At 44.2% G+C, this 20,685-nt stretch overlaps 1 long non-coding RNA gene across 1 annotated transcript; it reads left to right on the top strand.

The window, feature by feature from the left end:
* The first annotated feature begins 357 nt into the window (after positions 1–357).
* On the top strand, positions 358–4,376 carry LOC116572312. Its single transcript, XR_004278219.1, has 2 exons — positions 358–1,025; positions 2,629–4,376. It is a non-coding gene; the product is annotated as an uncharacterized LOC116572312 (long non-coding RNA).
* Positions 4,377–20,685: the final 16,309 nt, after the last annotated feature.

The raw sequence follows: 20,685 nt of genomic DNA, 5'->3' as shown, positions 1-20,685 counted from the left end.
GGTTGGATGGATGGGTGGGTGGATGGATGGATGGATGGATGGGTGGATGGATGGGTGGGTGGGTGGATAGATGGATGGGTGGATGGATGGGTGGGTGGATGGATGGATGGATGGATGGATGGGTGGGTGGATGGATGGGTGGGTGGATGGATGGATGGGTGGATGGATGGATGGATGGATGGATGGGTGGGTGGTTGGATGGATGGGTGGGTGGATGGATGGATGGATGGATGGGTGGATGGATGGGTGGGTGGGTGGATAGATGGATGGGTGGATGGATGGGTGGGTGGATGGATGGATGGATGGATGGATGGGTGGGTGGATGGATGGATGGGTGGATGGATGGGTGGGTGGATGGATGCATGGATGGATGGATGGATGGGTGGATGGATGGGTGGGTGGATGGGTCATTCTCCAAAATGGCAAATGGTGTGCAAGAAAACTTCAGCCTGAACAGTTCTCATATATTTTCTGGTGGTCTTGGTTGCACAAGGAAACTTAACTTCCTGTCATCTCAAAATGTATGTGGACTCAGTGCCATTTTACCTCTTTCCTCGTTTTAGTCTTATGCTTACCTACATGCTCATTTAAGTTACGGAACAGGAAGTCATTTTAACTCACGGATGGCCCAGATGAATTAATGATTAAACAACTGGGTTTGATTTGCTCCTATTCCCAGATTTTCAGAGCACTCATATAGGCTGGCCTTCTGCATCTCTGCAAGATAATCTAGAAGGGAGGGAGGAAGGCCGAATGGGCGCTCCTTTCAGCTCCTTCCATTCACCTAGTCAAGTCATTTACTCATTCATTCAGTGAATGTTTAGAGAGCTCACTATGCATCAACCAAGTTCTAGGTTCTGAAGATACAGCCATGACTAAAGCAGACGAAGTCCCTGCTCTCTTGGAGGTTACATGGAGACAGATAAGTCCACAAAACGCAATGGGGTAGGAAGAGGGATTGCACAGTATCACACATCTCTTCACACGGACATCCTCTCCTCTGGACAGGCCACTGAGGTGGAAAGGTGAGATACTGCCTATGAGAAGTCTGCAAAGTTAAGAGACCCCACATCTTGCTGTGTTAAATAGGAATTTAGGTGAGGGGGAGGTGAGAAGAAAGAAGGAGGGCCAAGGAGGAAAAAAGAGGAAGGAGGAAAGGGGGCTGAGTAACAGAGTGAAAAGGAATCTTGGGGGAAAACCAACCAGGGGAAAGTTCCGAGGTGGGTCTGGCTAGGGGATCTCCAAGAGCTACAGGCCAAACCAATGCCCTCCACTACCTCACCCTGGGTCTTCAGTAATTTCTGACACATACTCGAGTTTCCTTGTGAATGGTGTTTTGAAGAAAAAGGAAAAGAAGCTGTGTTCCCTATCCGGGTCTGCCTAGGGGCAAAGAAAGGGCTTGAGAGGGGCGCCTGGGTGACTCAGTGGGTTAAGCTGCTGCCTTCGGCTCAAGTCATGATCTCAGGGTCCTGGGATCAAGTCCTGAATTGGGCTCTCTGCTCAGCGGGGAGCCTGCTTCCCTCTCTCTCTCTCTGCCTGCCTCTCGGTCTGCTTGTGATCTCTCTCTGTCAAATAAATAAATAAAATCTTTTTTAAAAAATTAAAAAAAAAAAGAAAAAGAAAGGGCTTGAGAGACCCCAAATGGAACACAATAAAGAGTTCAGTAGGAGCAAGAACCCCAAGACAGCCTACTATTCCCTAAGTTCTCTAAATCTATAGAAAACTTTGCTTTACGATTTTATTTATTTGACAGAGAGCACAAGCGGGGGAGTGGCAGGCAGAAGGAGAGGGAAAAGCAGGCTGCCTGCTGAGCAGAAAGCCCAGCGACATGGGGTTCCATCCCAAGACCCTGGGATCATGACCAGGGCTGAAGGCAGATGTTTAACCAACTGAGCCATGCAGGCGCCCCTGTAGAAATATTGAATGAACATTTGGCTTCCCACTAGATAGGGGATGGGACTCCGCAAAATTGATGTATCTCATACATCTCTCAAACGTCAGGTGACATTTAATTACACTAGAGAATCAGTGCAACGATGCCAAATTAAAGCAAGTACAAGATCATCTCAGGGGACACAGGGCTGGGGGTGGCCGGAGGGGGTGGGGCTCCTCCTACTTGAGATGTCAGGAAACACTTGCCAGAGAGGGTGATGATAGCTGTAAATGAGCTAGAGCCAGGGAGGGAAAGGTAAGCCAGACAAGGAGGGAGGGAAGAATGTTCCATGTGCGATGGCCTAGAGGCAAAAAGAAACTTGATGTTGTTGGAGGAAATACAATAACAAGGTCTGGCTAAACTGTCAGATCAGGTTGTTGGCAGGACAGGGAAATGGAGAAGACAGTAGAGACAAGTCTGGAAACGCTTTCTAGGCCATGTTACTAGCAACAGGGAGCCATGGAAGGATTCTGAGCAGGAGCATAATCGGGCTTGTGTTCCAGAAAAAAAGAAAAGGCTACTGTGTAAGTGCAAGGCAGGAGGCAGGGAGCTCAGGTCAGGCTGTCGCTGTGACTGTGGGGAGAGCAGCAGCAGTGGGGACCGAAAGTCTCTCAGAAAGAATCAACAGAACTTGGCGTGGTGGGTTACAAGTGGGCAGAAGGCAGAGTTATCAGGAACCATGTTCGGTTTTGCAGCTTGGACCTCTGTGTGGAGTACGGTGCCTTCGATGTAACACGAAGAAAGGGAGAAAAGAAGGTTCTGAATGTTCCGTTTTGAGCATATTGAGTGGGACAGTCGATTAGAAGGATCTGAAATTCAGGCGGGAGGACCGAGGTGGAAAGAGGACATCAACATCACGTGGGCCATGATGGTTAAGGTAGGAAGTGGGAGGGGAGGCAAGGAGAGCCGCCTGCAGGACAGAATGACAAAAGCCTCAAGCAGCCCAGTCACAGCCCAGCCCTGACTGAGGGACTGCTTTGTTCCAGACACTCTGGAAAGTGCTTGACACGGTTTATCTCATTTCATCTTCATGATCCTGCAACGCCAGGCTCCCCTGCTTTACAGACAATGAAACTGAGCTTCCCAAGAGTGTCCTGAACTCACATCCAGCTGACTAATTCCCTCCCGCCGTTTCCCTCTCGCCCTCCACCGCTGCCCTCTCTGACAAGAGACAAGGAGGTCATGAAAGTTATCTTGCTTTTGAAATCATACCCAAGGAACAGCCCTAACGCCAGGGCTCCCTGGCATTGTATTTACTTACATTTGCACAGTTTGCAAATAAGGTGATATTCCCATCAACAGCGTATTTGATGCTCACAACATCCCTGTTAGGTGGGATAATCCATATTTTACAAGGACAGTAAGGATGCCAGAACTAAAGGTCATTTGCCAACAGTCACACAGCTGGTAAGTGGCAGAGCCAAGTCCAGAACGGGTCCATCTTGGGCAGGGAGATGCTAAAATCACAAGACACTGGATCTTCCCGACAGCCACTTTCTGAGCCTGGTTCTCGGAGTTGTAGCTCCATCTAATGGTCCACATTAGTATTGCGCTCCCTTCATGCTCATCCGCAAGGCAGAACCTCCTACTTCAGTCAAGCTCTAACAGCCCCAACAAGACCAACTCTGCTTAGACAAGGGGTACTCACTCAAACAGGGAAGATATTTCACAGCTAAGAAAGACTGGGGACTCGGAGGAAGGACCACATCACCTCCCAGCTCCCACGCTCAAAGAACAGCCACAGGGAGAAACAGTTGTGCTGTGAGCATCTTTTCTCAGAATCATAATTAAGCACCTACTGAGTGCCAAGCCTGGACCAAATGACCAGGATCTGCTGTCCTGCTGCTCTGACCAAGCCACCTGCATGGCTGTCATGAGAGTTGTTAAAACCACACGTACCCTGCAGAAGCTTTCTCTGTAAAGGAGCAGAGAGTAAATATCTGTTGCATATTCTTTTTATGTATATAGCCCTTTAAAAATGTAAAAGCCATTCTTATACTGGAGTCCATATAAAGCAGACTACACCCAGATTTGGGCCATAGGCTATAATGTGCTGACTCTTGCTAGAGCGTCAATTGAAGGAAGAAAGGGAATTTTCTTCCCCAAAACCTGAGAGGAGGAGGGCTGGTGAAAATAATATGGTAAATATGTTGACAAAGTATTTTTTTTTTTTGCACCGTTCATAATAGGGAATATTACATTTTCTTTAGGAAATGGGGGAAAGGAAATGTATGTACATGTTAAAAAATTGTAACACTGTGGGGCACCTGGGTGGCTCGGTTGTTAAGCATCTGCCTTCGGCTCAGGTCATGATCCCAGGGTCCTGAGTTCGAGTCCCATATTGGGTTTCCTGTTTGGCGGGAAGTGGGCTTCTCCTTCTCCCACTCCCCCTGCTTATGTTCCCTCTCTCGCTGTGTCTCTCTCTGTCAAATAAATAAAATCTTTTAAAAAATTGTAACACTGCAAAAGGACATTTGCTAAATAACATTTCTTTCCCCTCCAAACCTCAGGCCCCACTCCCATCTAGAGAGGCAATCTCGCTGTGCCTAGTAGCCTATGTATCTTCCAGATTACTCTGTGCATATACAAGCTAAAAACACATGAGCAAATAAAAATGGAACATTTATTATATATTTACTGTGTGCCAGGTATTGTTCCAAGCACCCTGTGTGTTCATCTTGGTTTATCCTGAGAGCGGCTCTATGAGACCAGTATGACTCTGACATTAATATTAGAGGAAATTCGGGTGCAGAAAAGCTGAGGAACCTGCCCAAAGCTACATAATTTGGGTGGATATCCCTTTTTCTTTCTAACAGAAATAGTGAGCCTGGTGTACTGTTTACAATATATAATAATAATAATTATAATATATAAATGAATGTACTCATGCATTCATTTATGTTGGTGGGGATTTCACTTCCTACAGTCCTACTTTATATGAAGGAGGAAAGTGGCTGGAGTTTCATACCATGGAAACTGCTGCACTGTCATCACCCTTGGTCCTGACATTTCTTTTTTTTTTTTTTTTTTTTAAGATTTTAATTATTTATTTATTTAAGAGAATGAGAGAGAGAGAGAGAGAGCATGAGTGGAGAAAGGTCAGCGGGGGAAGCAGACTCCCTGCCAAGCAGGGAGCCCAATGCGGGACTCGATCCCAGGACTCCAGGATCATGACCTGAGCCGAAGGCAGCCGCTTAACCAACTGAGCCACCCAGGCGTCCCCTGACATTTCTTTTCATAGGTCCCAAATCAGAAGGGACCTGGACCAAAGGCTATGACCAACTATAAAGAGTGATACTGGAATAAAAGCCCAAGTTAACTTTTTTTTTTAAAGATTTTATTTATTTATTTGACAGACAGAGATCACAAGCAGGCAGAGAGGCAGGCAGAGAGAGAGGAGGAAGCAGGCCTCCCACCGAGCAGAGAGCCCGATGTGGGGCTCGATCCCAGGACCCCGGGATCATGACCTGAGCTGAAGGCAGAGGCTTTAACCCACTGAGCTACCCAGGCGCCCCCCCCCCCCAAGCTAACTTTAAAGTCACTCCCCCAACGCTTCCCTCTTGACCAAAGCTACTCTTTTTTGGGCCCGTGAGCCTCACTCTCCATGGCTGAAGTCGAGTGTCCTCCCCTGTTTGGGGTCCCAGAAGTAGCCAGGGGAAATCATATACAGATGAGGTAGAGTAAAAAATTAATAGAAGTGATAATTTTCTGAGTGACTTAGGCCAGATATTATGTCATTCATTTACATAAGGATCCTTGGCTGAATCCTCAAGATCGCTGAGGTTGGCATTATTGTGTTTATTCTCATTTTACAGAGGAAAAAAGCTGAGGTTCAACAAGGTGGTGGCTTGCCCAAGTCACATACCTTCAATCAATGGATCCAGAGTTCAAATTCTGATTGTCTTGAGATTTTGTAACATTCTTTCAATGGTATTACACTGCCTCTCTACTTACATGGAGGCTTTTGTGTTGGGATTCAAATTGCTTATTTTCTGATGGGGGTCAGAGCCACAGCTTTAGTGATAATAAATTTCAAAAACCATTTACATCTGTCAAAAGACGTTCATATCCATTAATTCTACATGATCTTCAAAGCAATCCTCTGAGATGTGCAAGCAAATCTTACTCACATTTCAAAGACATGACATGCCCAGTAACTTGAAACTTGGACCTGCCTCTCTGACCCTCAACTCTCCCCACCTCACTAGTCGGGAAGACTGAGCACAGGAACCACATTAACCCACACTGGGGGGACAAAGTCCTTTCAGTTCTGGTCTCAAAATAGCTCCCAAAATGTTCGTTGGTTTACTTGTTTATTGTTTGTCTCTCCAATTAGATTTAGGTCTGTGAGGACAAGGATTGAATCTTCTTGATTCGTCAATACATTCCCAGCACCTATCACAGAACTCTTGGCATCAACTGGGTAGATGGATGGATAGATACATGGATGAATGGATGGATGGTTGGGTACATATATAGGTAGGTGGATGGTGGAAGGAAGGAAGGAAGGATGGCTGGGTAGACAGATGGATGGTTGGGTGCATGAGAAGATACATCGGTAGTGGATGGTTGGGTAGATGAATGAATGAAGGAAGGAAGGAAGGATGGATGGATAGATGGATGGATGGTTGGATGGATGGATGGATGGATGGTTGGATGGATGGATGGATGGATGGATGGTTGGATGGATGAGTAGACAGATGGATAGCCAGCTAGCTGGCTAGATGGGTGGGTGGGTAGGTGGGTGAATGGAGTGAGGGAGGGAGGGAGGGAGGGAGGGATGACAGTGAGAGAAGCCATCATCAGGGTTCCTCCGATACCTGCTGTCTCCTGGGAAATATGGATGCCCACAAGGTAGCAGATATGCAAGACTACCCATCCTGAGAAAGCTGGGGACTAAAGCGTATATAGAAATAAACATAAAGCTTAGTGTACTGAGGCAAAACAGGCACAAACACTTCTACTACCATGACCCATCAGGTTGACGAGAGTAGAGCTAAAGCATTCTGATTACCTCAGAGTTTTAAAAGTGACCGAAACGTACTTTGAGAGCTCAGGACAAGATTACTATTAAACAACAGAGATTCGGGCTCTCTGATCACTTAACCCCAAGTCAGCAAATACCCTCCATCCACTCTTTTCCCAATCCATTTTCTGTGTTCCTGTGAAAAGTCTTCCCCACTTGCCCTTCAGGACTACACCCATCACCATTAATGCTACCCAACAGCCAGTTCCCATTCTGCCTTTGTTAAAGGAGACCTGATTTTGTACAGGTGTCTACCCCTCCTCTGCATGTGAACCGGGGTAAATCCTGATTGGTCTAAATCCCCCTGCCAGGACTGCTTTATAAATGATCATGTAACCCACGAGTTTTACCAATGAGATGCAAAATGGAGCTTTTGAAAAAGCTTAAAGACAGACACAGGGGAAAATAGTCTTTCCTCTGCTGGAGGTTATCACCTAGGTCCGATTTGTTCAGGCATCTTGCTGTCAATAGGGGGCAGAGCCAAGAGAGTTACATTGGTTTGGACTTTCTGCAATGTGAGATGATACAGCCTCTCAGTGTTCTAGGTAGTTGCGTCTGGGTTTTCTGTTACTTACAGCAGAAAGCCCTCAGTTATGATAACTAGGCCTATTAGCAATGTCATTCTTCTCACCTAACCAACATCTGCTCTTCTAACGCCCATTTGAATGACCATGCCCTCCTTCACTAATTTCAGAGAAAGTCTTTGACTCTGTTAAGCAAGGTGTCATAATACCACAGAAAATCCAGATTTGTTATTTGGAGTGCCACAAAAAGGCAACATGTCTTCCAAATGCAGAAATTATCCATGCCAGACCTTTTCTGAAGGTTGAAACTCTTACCAAAAATGTGAAATTCTTCTCCCCAAAAAACTGGAGGCTGGAGGACATGAGACTGTACAAGGTGCTCTAAGAGGCATCTTCATTCCCAAAGACCCAAAAATCTAGGAACAGAAGTGAAAAACTGGAAATTGGGGCAAATTTTCAACTTTACATTGATTTGAAGGTGTTTGTGGGAACAAGCTATGTGAAGGTAGAGAATGATTCAATTTAATCAAGAAACAAGTCCTAGAGATTGCAATCAGAAGAAAGGAGCCAAGGGAAGGAAAGCACGAACCAGGTGGGTGAGGGGCGCGTGAGCAGCTCATAGATGTTCATGAAGTGTTTGAACCAGATGAGATCTTGTCATCTACTTGAGCTCAAGTATTCACTGAACACTTGCCTGGACCAGGCCATGTGAGAGATGCCAGAGGTAAAAAAAAATTGAGATACCTTTGGGGCACCTGGGTGGCTTAGTCATAAAACGTCTGCCTTCAGCTCAGGTCATGATCCCAGGGTCCTGGGATCAAGCCCCCCATCAGGTTTCCTGCTCCACAGGAAGCCTGCTGCTTCCTTTCCCATTCCCCCTGCTTGCATTCCCTCTCTCGCTGTGTCTCTCTGTCAAATAAATAAAATCTTAAAAAAAAAAAATAGAGATACCTTAGACTCTATCTTCTGGGGTTAGATCCAAAAGGCTTAAGTGCAAAAGGGTTAAATGATGGTCCTATAGCATGATGGTTGAGAGAGAAGATCCCAGTGTCAGAATGAGAAAGTTCAGATCCAAATTGTGCTCTCACTAGCTTCATGACCTCGGGAGGTATCTTCACGTCTCTGTATGTCATCTGTAAAATGGCTATACCACTAAGACAATCAATAAGACAAAATGTGTAAAGCCTCTGGCTCACAGTAAAAACTCAATACATGATCGCGATGCCAACAATGGTGGTGGTAACAGAGAAAACGGTGCAGACAGAGCACGCAGAAGCCGTCTTCCCAGTCAGGTAAGGAAGATGCATCAAGGTCAAGAAAGGTGTATCTTTAGACATAAGCAATAGAATCTGATTCTGGCTCATTTAACCCTGAGTCTTTACATCGCTGATTCTGAGAACTTACGTTCTGATTGCCCAAGTCTAGCTCACAGCCAAGCTGCCAGAAAGGCTGAGAAAGCAAGTTTGGACTTTTCATCTTTTTTATAATAGAGGAAGATTCATCTCATAAAATGCAAGATTCTAAAAAAAAAAAAAAAAAAAAAAAGAGGAGATCCATGGAAAAAACCAGAAGTATCTTCTAGAGAAAGCTTCCTAGAGTGGTAAATACCATCCCAACTGAGCTGAAATGAATCCATAATTTGTATTTTACCACTGAAGAAATGAGACACAGAGGAGCGGACTTTTCTAAGGTCATGGGCTTTGGGAGGAAGAGAAAGTAGGACTGAGAATAGGGAGAAACAGCGTTGAGCGGGGTACTCCAGAGGAGACCTCTCATAGGGCTATGGGAGGAAAATGCTGTTAAGTCCTAGCTACAAGTTGACGTTGAGTCTAGAAGTGGTGGCAGCAGAAGAGAATAGTGGGCAGCGGTTCATCTCCAAGCCTGGAAAGAAGTTGGGATCCAGCATGGAGGAGCATTACATCATAAATTCTCTGGTCTTTATCTCCAGTTCCCTGATGGAAGCCTCTAAACCCTCAGAAGTTCTCAGATGACAGAAGTATCTTTGTTATTCATGGTGAGCCCCTTGAGCCACACCTGAATTTATGAAATGGAAGTATCCCACAGTGGGTCCCTAGATAGTTTTAGGCTGGGTACTGGCCATATCAGAGAGACCAACCATGTGATTTGAGGATTGGGACTTTGAGTCCTATGGTATCAGTCTGTCCTCCTGAGGCACAGGGGCTGGAGATCAGTTCAGCCACAGGACCAACGATTCAATTCAGCCATGCCTACACAGTAAACCCTAATAAAAACTCTGAGTGCCTACAGCTCCAGGGAGCTTTCTTTGTTGATAATCACCCACTGATGTGCCAAAGGGGTGATGTTTCTTGAGGACACGGAAGCATCACAACTGGGACCCTCCCAGACCTCATCCTACGAAACTCTTAACTTAGAAGGTCTTGATATATACCCTTTATAATAAAACTGTGAACCTAATTATCACTCTTTTCTTAGTTCTAGGAGTTGTTCTAGTAAACTGCTGCATCTGAAGGGCAATGAGAACCGCCAGATCATAGCCTGCTGGTCAGAAATGTAGATGATTGCTGGGGATCCCTAAACTTGTGGATGATATCTTGAAGATACCCTTGTTGGGTCTATGTCTTAACCTGTGAGATTTGATCCAATCTTGGGTAGTTAGCATCACAACTGCATTGCAAGAAGAAATCTATAATCCAGGCAAAGAACCATATTGTTCCAACACTGCGGTTGAGCCTCTGTCAAGGAAAGTCATTCAAAAATGTGGAAGATGTGTGTAGCTTGTGCCCACCCATGCTCTTTAGACAGTAGCCCCTTCCTTGATCCTTATGCTGTATTCATGTGACGAAGACCTGAATAGTCCAAGCAAATGACTCGGGAATGAACACCCAAGGTAATCCAACAGAAGTCAAACCCAGAACTGCCACAGGAATCGTTGAGAACAATGCATTTTCTTCTGGAATTGTTGACTCTAAGGATTAAAAAAAAAAAAAAAAAAAAAGCCTAGAGCTTCTTGGAACCACCCCATACAGAGACGCTGCCAACAAAGAGAGGAAAATCAAGCTAAGAGTAAGAGAGAGGTTAATTCTTGGTTACCCCATTTGAGCAGCTGGTTCTAGCCACACCTTTGAAATACTTACCTATGGGGGCCAACCAATTCTCTTTTCTGCATAAGCCAGATTCAGTTTAGTTTCCTTCACTGGCAACAAAAAGATCCAATGAATGTGGAAGGCAGAGAAAGGGAATCTCTGGGTGAGCCTACCCAAATCCTAGACACCCCTGAGCAAGGGCCTCTCCTCTCAAGGGCTGGTGGGTTAGTCAGGGGAAGAGACTAATACCACATGTATCACGCAGGTAAAGCTAGAGAAATTCTCCAGTTAAACCCACAACATCAATCAAAAGAAAAGGGAAAAACAAGGAACACAGATGTTTTATCACTTAGCTCTGCAGCAGGTGTGAAAGTGCCAATTTGGATTTAAAAGAGCATGAAACAAATGTAAGGTAGGGACTGTTATCACAGCCAAGCCTCGTGTATCTATCACTGTGAAAAGAGGGTCTGGGGAAGTGGATTTCCTCGCTCAGTGGTCTCCCCAAGTGGGATAGGCAGGGAGAGTGAAGGTACACAAGACAGTCCTTCAGGGGAGCAGAAGACGATACTGGAACTTTTATTTACAGGTATCTCAGCTAAAGTCTATTTTAAGCACTGAAAGTGAGGTAGACGTGAATTAGCCCTGGAATCTTCGCTCCGTCTCTACTGAGAACGGCACCACGTGTCTAGAATCAAACAGTCAAGCCAGGAAAGCCAAGAGGAAATGAGAGAGTCCCATAACTGGGAGAGGTTAATCATGACTTTGCTAGTTTCTCATCCATGGCCTTATTTCCAATAAACTAGAATACCTCTTCTTTTTTTCCCCCAGTTTTAATTATTTTTTTCAAATTGAGATGTAATCGACAGATAACATTGTACTAGTTTTAGGTGTACAACATTATATATATATGTGTGTGTGTGTGTGTGTGTGTGTATATTTTAATATATACCAAACATCACCATTCATGTTTACAATTTTTCTCTCAGGATAGGAACTTTGAAGATCTACTCAGCAACTTGCAAATGCACACTACAGTATTTTGTTAACTATAAACACCACGTTGGACATTATATCCCTGGGACTTACTTATCTTATAACCAGAAGTTTGTAAGATCACCTTTGCACAATTACCTCACCCCACCCCAACTCTTGGCAATGACTCATCTGTTCTCTGTATCTACGAGTTCAGTTTTTTTCAATACCTCTTCTTTAATGCCTGCCATATTCTTTCTAGAACACCAGGTATGCCTGTGAAACGGGCACTGTTCTCTCTATGCCCCGGCAATGTTCTCAGGTGTTGGGAGATGTGACACCTGGGCTTGCACTAAGCGGGCCCCAGCCAAGGGCTTTCCCCATTAACTGCACCTCTGTCTCCTCCTTGGCTCCCTGGCTTTTCTCCCAGTGAAACTGAGGTTGCCAAGAGAAAAAGTGGACCCAACCTGTTCAATTAGGAAGCTTGACTTTACATAGAGTTGTTTTTTTCTCCCTAAGTCCCTGTTGAATGGTCCCATTTCCCATGGCTGGGACTACTAGGCAGTCGGATGGTCACGAAGCCAATCACGGAGCACGAAACACCACCCTGCGATGCCGGCTAGTTACCCCGCGAAATAGCTCTTCGAAGCACATTCTAATTACCTCTCTCAGCCCTGATAACAAAGAGGTCTGATGCTTTAGAGGATCAAAGCAGCAGATAATCTACCCCCAAGTGATTTCTTTTTTTACTTGGGGTAGCACAGAGACACCATCGTCCGCTCTGCTAGAACAGCAGCAGGATCTCCCCATGTGAGCTGTCCCAGTTGGAGAGGGAGGAGATAAAAATGTACAAAAATGATAAATGTGACGCTCGTTCCCGTCTGTACCAGAACGCACAAGAGCATTCCATTACGACCCAGCCACTCTGGGGCATCTGCAATGTGGTCTCATTTACAAACATTTATACTTTATTATTTCATGAACCACCAATGACAAAAAGTAGATTCACTTTCCCCCACTGCTTCAAACTAATATTGTTTTACGCGTCCAGAAAACCCACCAAATAAGAGTAGGGTAGCTGAGTAGGACTGGCCCAGACATAGGCCAGATGGCAACAGAGTTAGTGCTTTTCTCTTCTGGGGCCTCAGTTTCCCCATCTGTAAAACAAGACAGCTAGATCTTGAGGGCCCCGAACTTACGTTTCTACAAACCAGGCAAGTAATAAAAATGAACGGGGATTGGGTGAAACATAATGTGTTCCCTACTTGACAAGAACTTACTGAGAAAAGCACTGGAAGCAGACGGATGGATAAGCTGTGATTCCCTTCCCTGGTGAAGTACTCCATTGTGTAAGGGAAGCAAACATGTGAATTGGGACCAACAAATATGAGTTTTAAAAAAAGCTATATTCAGTCACTGTATGAACACAAAGAGAGTTGGACTAACCCTTCCTAATGAATCTTGGAAACTTTTAAAAGGAGCAGACATTTGGTTAGGTCTCTCTTTATTTTTTTTTAAGATTTTATTTATTTATTTGACAGAGATCACAAGCAGGCAGAGAGTCAGGCGGGGGGGGGGGAAGCAGGCTCCCCGCTGAGCAGAGAGCCTAACGTGGGGCTCAATCCCAGGACCCCAGGACCATGACCTGAGCCAAAGGCAGAGGCTTAACCCACTGAGCCACCCAGGTGCCCCTAGGTCTCTCTTTATTTAACACAATTGGAAAGGAATGATTTTTCTAGAGAAGAAGCGGGAAGAGAAGAAGCCACATTCCACATCGAGGAAACCATCCTCACAAGGGCACAGAAACCTGGAAAACAAAGTGTATTTGGCGGGGAAAGAAGGATGTTCGTTAAGGCTGGAGTCTCCACACATGATGAGAAGTCTGGAAAGGTTAGTTAGATCCTAATCAGAAAGGGCTTTTGTGGACTTTATCTTGAGAGTAATGGGGAGACAGAGACGTGTTTTAAAATCTTGAGAAAACCGGTGACATTGACATTGCAGGGTGGAGAATGGGTTAGAGCCTCAATGTCCAATAGGGTAGCCATTACTCACATAGGACTTAAAAACACATGACACCCACCTGGTCCAAAGTGAGATATGCTATGACTATAAAATATACATGGGTCTCGGAACACTTAGCATAAACAAAAGGAATGTAGAATATCGCATTCATATGTTTTAATACTGATTACGTGTCACAAGAATACTATTTGGGGAATACTGGGTTAAATAAAATATTGTAGTCCAGTGTTCCCTGTACGCGGCTCCGGGTGCACAGTGGGGCTAGCCCAGGGCTGGATGCTGGCATTTTTCAAAGAGGAAGGAAACAATCCTAAAATTTGTATGGAATCAGAAGAAACCCCGAATTGCTAAGGAAATATTGAAAAATGTTGAAAAAACTGGGGGGCATCACGTTGCCTAATTTCAAGCGTAACTACAAAGCTGTGATTACCAAGACAGCATGGCACTGGCATAAAAACGGACACTTAGACCAGAGGAACAGAGTGGAGAGCCCAGATATCGACCCTCAACTCTATGGTCAAATAATCTTTGACAAAGCAGGAAAAAATATACAGTGGAAAAAAGTCTCTTCAGGAAATGGTGCTAAAAAAATTGGACAGCTATGTATACAAGAATGAGACTCGACCATTCTCTTACACATTACACAAAGATAAACTTGAAATCAATAAACGATCTCAACGTGAGGCAGGAATCCATTAGAATCCTAGAGGAGAACATTGGCAGTAACCTCTTCGACATCTGCCACAGCAACTTCTTTTAAGATATGTCTCCAAAGCAAAGGAAACTAAAGAGAAAATGAATTTTGGGGACTTCATCAAGATCTAAAGTTTCTGCACAGCAAAGGAAACAGCCAACAAAACAAAGAGGAAACCCACAGAATGGGAGAAGATATTCCCAAATGACACTACAGACAAAGGGCTGATATCCAGGATCTATAAAGAACTCCTCAAACTCAACAACACGAAACAGATAATCATGTCAAAAAATGGGCAGAAGACATGAACAGACACTTCTCCAATCAAGACATACAAATGGCTAATAGACACATGAAAAAATGTTCATCATCACTAGCCATCAGGGAGATTCAAATTAAAACCACATTGAGATACCACCTTACATCAGTTAGAATGGCGAAAATTAACAAGATAATAAACAACATGTGTTGGAGAGGATGCGGAGAAAGGGGAACCCTCTTACACTGTTGGTGGGAATGCAAGTTGGTGCAGCCACTTTGGAAAACAGAGTGGAGATTCCTTAAGAAATTAAAAATAGAGCTTCCCTATGACCCTGCAATTGCACTACTGGGTATTTACCCCAAAGATACAGATGTAGTGAAAAAAAGGGCCATCTGTACCCCAATGCTCATAGCAGCAATGGCCACAGTCACCCAACTGTGGAAAGAACCAGGATGTCCTTCAACAGACGAATGGATAAGGAAGATGTGGTCCATATACACTATGGAGTATTATGCCTCCATCAGAAAGGATGAACACCCAACTTTTGTTTCAACATGGACGGGACTGGAAGAGATTATGCTGAGTGAAATAAGTCAAGCAGAGAGAGTCAATTATCCTATGGTTTTGCTTATCTGTGGAGCATAAGAAATAACATGGAGGACATGGGGAGAAGGAGAGAAGAAGGGAGTTGGGGTAATTGGAGGGGGAGATGAACCATGAGAGACTGTGGACTCTGAAATACAAACTGAGGGTTTTGGAGGGGCTGGGGGTGGGAGGTTGGGTGAGCCTGGTGGTGGTTATTACGGAGGGCATGTATTGCATGGAGTACTGGGTGTGATGCATAAACAGTGAATTCTCGAAAAGAAATTTTTAAAAAAGAACCAAAAAATAAAATAAAATATTCTATTAGGATTAGTTTCACCTGCTTCTTTTTACTTTTTTAAAATGTGACCCATAGAAAATTTAGAATCACATTGTGGCATGCATTATAATTCTGTTGGACAAATCTGAATCAGCCCAAAGGCCAGAAGATGAATGAGGAGTTGAAAATGCCCAGAAGAGACCACAAGAGGATGAGGCATCCTCAGGCTTGGGGACCGAGGAGAAGAGGGCAGATGTACAACCCTCTGTCGTAGACTATGGTATGGTGTGTGGTTGTGGTGTTGTAGGATGAAGAGCATGGACTCAGACCAGTCTGGTTCCAAACATAGCTCTGACATGCACCAGCTGTGTGACCCTGGACGAGTCGCCTAACATGTCTGTTGTGCCTCAGTTTCTAACTGTACAATACCTGCTTCCTAGGATTCAGGTGAGTGGATACAATAAATTCATTCTCTGATTCTCATACTTCACGGCACACCCAAACCACCTGGGGAGTTTTTTAAATTCCCAATGCCCTAAAATTCTGATTTTGTTGGTGCAGGGTGTGGCCTGGGCATCTGGGCATCTACAAATTGCCCAGGTAATTTCCCATGCACTGCACAGCTTGTGAACCATTGAGTTAGTAGATGCAGAGGGCTTAAATCAGTATCTGGCACAGCACAACCATGATTTAAGTGTTTGCTTTTACTATACTTTGAATGCCTTGAATAATTCATAATCCATTTAAAATAATAATTGAGGGCGCCTGGATGGCTCAGTTGGTTGAGCAACTGCCTTCGGCTCAGGTCATGGTCCCAGAGTCCTGGGATCGAGTCTCACATCGGGCTCCCAACTCTATGGGGAGTCTGCTTCTCCCTCTGACCTCCCCTCTCCTGCTCTCTCTCACTCTGTCTCTCTCAAAATAAATAAATAAAAATCTTTTAAAAATAAAATAAAATAATAATTGAGGGCCTACTGTGTGCAACTACCTGCCACTGCAGGAGCAGGACATCTTCCGAATGAATTTGCAGAGCTCACGAGGAACATTTCAACGTGTCCTCCCTGGTGAGCACAGGTGGGCCAACTGGAGACCAGTGTCCGTTCTGGCAGCTCATGCAGCAGCTCCAACTTTTCCAAGCCTCAGTCGGTGAAATAACACAGCCCATTTCCCAAAACACTTAAATCCAACAACAAGGTTTTTAGTGTTTGGCAACATACAAGCAGTGTGCAATTAAGCGTTGGAGCTGGGCTCTGAGTGTCTACCAGCTGGAGCCAAATGGGAATGGAGCGAGGGGAGGCTCCATTTGGAGTATGGACGGAGCCCCTCTGTGCCTCAGGCCCGCACTGTGGGAGACACCTCGATGAGAACCGTTGGGAAGTGGTAAGGAGCCTTCGGAACTCGGGTCATATTCTGAGAAGGTGCCATGGATGGGCAGAGAGACACTGACACCTCTCTCTGGGACAGAGTTAAAAGAAGAAGCAAACCATCGCTTTTCTTATGCAAGAAATGTTGACTCCCACAGTTTCCAGGCACCATGGGTGCTGATTCGAATAGTGATCACTGAGAACTTTTATTGGGCACTTCTATGTGCTCCGCACTATCCTAAGCACTTTATACATATCGTGTTTTTCAGTATTCATAACAACTCTTTGAGGGAGGGGTTACATGCATCACTTCTTTTTTTTTTTTTTTATCATTTAGCCAACATACAGTACCTCATTAGATCCCCCTTCTTTGGAATTCTTTTTTTTATGTTCATTTAGCCAGCATATAATACATCATTAGTTTTTGAAGTAGTGTTCAACAATTCACTAGTTGCGTGTTTAACACCCAGTGCTATTCCTTATGTTCCAAATATGAGAGAAACCATATAATTGTCTTTCTCTGCTCGACTTATTTCACTTAGTGTAATCCCCTCCAGTTCCATCCATGTCAATCCAAATGGTAAGTATTCATTCTTTCTGATGGCTGAGTAATATTCCATCATATATATATATATATATATATCTTCTTTATTTATCTTCTTTATTTTATTACTATCTTCTTTATCCATTGATCTGTTGAATTATCTTCTATCTATCTATCTTGGATTATCTTCTTTATCCATTCATCTGTTGAAGGGCATCTCGGCTCCTTCCACAGTTCAGCTACTGTGGACATTGCTGCTATGAACATTGGGGTGCTCGTGCCCCTTCTTTTCACTACATCTGTATCTTTGGGGTAAATACCCAGTAGAGCAATGGATGGGCTGTAGGGTAGCTCTATTTTTAACGTCTTGAGGAGCCTCCACACTGTTTTCCAGACTGGCCGCATCAGCTTGCATTCCCACCCCGTTCTCTGCATCCTCACCAACATCTGTTGTTCCTGTCTCATTAATTTTAGCCATTCTCACTGGCGTGGGGTGGTATCTCATTGTGGTTTTGATTTGTATTTCCCTGACACCGAGTAATGTTGAAGAAGACATACAAATGGCTAACCAGACACATGAAAATATGTTCAACAAGCATCACTTTAGAATGAAAGAATGGGCTCAGAAAGGTGTGGTGATTCGGTTTCAGGTGGCTGAATCCCAACTCAAAGTGATTTAGACGAGATGGGCATTGGTTGCCTCAAGGAATGCAATGAAGTGTTGAAGTTATGGGATGGACAAAGATACATCCGGATCATTGATGCCACTGGTATGAGGGGCTCTTTCTCTCAGCCTCTCCTCTTTTGTGCATCAGCCATATCCTATCCCACTGCATGCCAGCTTTTTACTCAGACAGCAATATGGTTTCTGGTCTCCTGCAGCCCCCCTCCCCGTCCTCTGACCCAGTTTCACAAATCCCAGGGAAAGCTCTGATTTGACCACCTTGGACCAACCAGGAATGATCAAGACAGCAGAATCCTATAAGAACAAGACAGATCACTCAAATCACATGGGTCAGACTCAGGGTAAGGGAAGAGGAAAATAATTTCCCAAAAGAAGAGGGATATATGTTCCCAGAAGTAAAGGAAAAAAAAAAAAACCCCTATCATAGTCCACTACTTCCAAGAAGGGAAGCCAACAAGGCTTTTAAGTAAGGAGGAAAGTGACTCCTTAGAGTTACATCACTTTGAAATTTCTCTGGGGATTTGGGGTTCAGACCACCTATGACATTTCAATTCAGTTTAACATTAATTGGACATTGACAAAATGTTGGCATTATGTTCCAAGCTGGCACATAGTATGAGCTCAATAAATATCTGTTGAATGAATAATGCAAATATGAATAAGGTAAGGTCCCGCTGCCCAAAGAACTTACAGCCTAGTGGGAGCTTAAGGCAAGGAAACACTCCAAAAGGGACATAGAAAGTGCTCTAAAATCGCAAGCAAATTAAAGATCGCATTGATTTATGAAAGATGGAGAGACAGCAAGTTAGGAAAGTTATCAAGGAAGGAGGTACCATTTGAGATGGACCTTGAAAATGGAGTGGGATTTCAACAAGCAGAGATATGAGAAAAGTGTGCATGAAAAAAGGCAAACACTGAGAACCAAGGCAGGAAGGCAGGGATGGACAAGACACAGAGTTTTGTGTGTGTGTGTGTGTGTGTGTGTGTGTGGTCTGTGTGTGTGTGTGTGTGGTGTGTGTGTGTGTGTGTGTGTGTGTGTGTGTGTGTGTGGTGTGTGGTGTGTGGTAAAAATACACACAGGATAAAATTTGCCACCTTAACCATGTTTATGCGTATAAGTCATTGGCATTAATTATGTTCACACTGTTGTGCAACCATCACTACAGGAATTTTCCATCACTCCAAACAGAAACTCTGTTTCCATTAAGGAATAACTCTGCATTTTCTCCAGCATGGTGATCTACCTTCTGTCTCTATGAGCTGGCCTTCCCTATACATTTCGTATACATGGAATTATATAATATTTATCTTTTTGTGTCTGATTTCTGTATTTCACATAATGTCTTCATGGTTCATCATGTGCTGTAGCACACTCTAGAGCTTGATCCCTTTGTATGGCTGAATAGTAGTCCATTGTAAAACTTTAACACATGTGGGGCACCTGGGTGGCTGTCGTTAAGTGTCTGCCTTCGGCTCAGGTCATGATCCCAGGGTCCTGGGTTCGAGCCCCACGTCGGCCTCCCTGCTCGGCAGAAGCCTTCTTCTCCCTTTCCCTCTCCCGCTGCTTGTGTTCCCTCTCTTGCTGTGTCTCTCTCTGTCAAATAAATAAATCAAATCCTTTTAAAAAAAACAAATGTATCACATTTTGTTTATCTGTTGATGGACGGTTGGGTGGTTTCCACTTTGGCTATTGTGAATAACACTACCATGAATAGTGTCATACAAACAACTGTTCAAGTTTCTGTTTTCGATTCTTTTCAGCGTGTAACCAGAAGTGGAATTTCTAGGTCATATATTTCTTTGGGGAACCCCCAAACTGTTCTCCACAGATTGCGCTATTTTATATTTCCACCAGCAGTGTACAATACTTGTCAATACTGTTATATTCCATTATATACAGAGGTATAAAGATCTTCTCCAATACATATATTAAGCTTTGGAGCTTATATTGGAGAGATATGTATAGGAGATACATATATAGAGAGAGGTGTGACGTGGTACCTCATTGTGGTTCTGACTTGCATTTCCCTAATGACTAAGGATGCTGAGTCTCTTTTTCATGTACTTATTCAAGCCATCAGGTTTTATGGGTGCACAACCCAGGAGTTGTAACACTAAGGGGGTTTAGGTTTGATTGTATAGTCAATAGGGAGCCAATGATAGTTTGGAAGCAGAAGAGTGACGTGATCAGAAATATAATATCTAGGTAGAAGAGTGTAAGACAGAGACAGAGGACTATGCAGGAGGCTGTTTCAATGGTCCAAGTGAGGGGACCATTGCACTGCATTGCAATGCAAGCTCGAATCAGGAAGGTGACATTAATGATAAAGACAAACTCTAGAAGGATCATCCTTCCAGCACACTAGAAGCAGCCTACATACAATCATAAGGGACCTGTTATATAAGTAGGGGAGAGGGGCGCTTGGGTGGCTCAGTCACTGAAGTATCTGACTCTTGATTTCGGCTCTGGTCATAATCTAGGGGTGATGAGATCGAGCCCCGTGTGGGACTCCATCCTCCGGGCATAGAGCCTGCTTGAGATTCTCTCTCTCCCTCTCTCTCTGTGCCTCCCCTGCTCAGGCTGTCTGTCTGTTTCTCTCTCTCTCTCTCTCAAAAATAAATAAATAAATAAATAAATAAATAAATAAATAAATAAATAAATAAATTTTAAGAAAGATGGTACAGCCTTTGTGATAAATTGCTCTGCATCCATAAAAATGAAGACACAGCTG

The sequence above is a fragment of the Mustela erminea genome, chromosome 13 (genome assembly GCF_009829155.1).
Source record: "Mustela erminea isolate mMusErm1 chromosome 13, mMusErm1.Pri, whole genome shotgun sequence".
NCBI classification, from domain to species: Eukaryota; Metazoa; Chordata; class Mammalia; order Carnivora; family Mustelidae; genus Mustela; species Mustela erminea.
The sequence above is the reverse complement of the archived record's forward strand: the minus strand, read 5'-3'. Positions and strand labels throughout refer to the sequence as shown.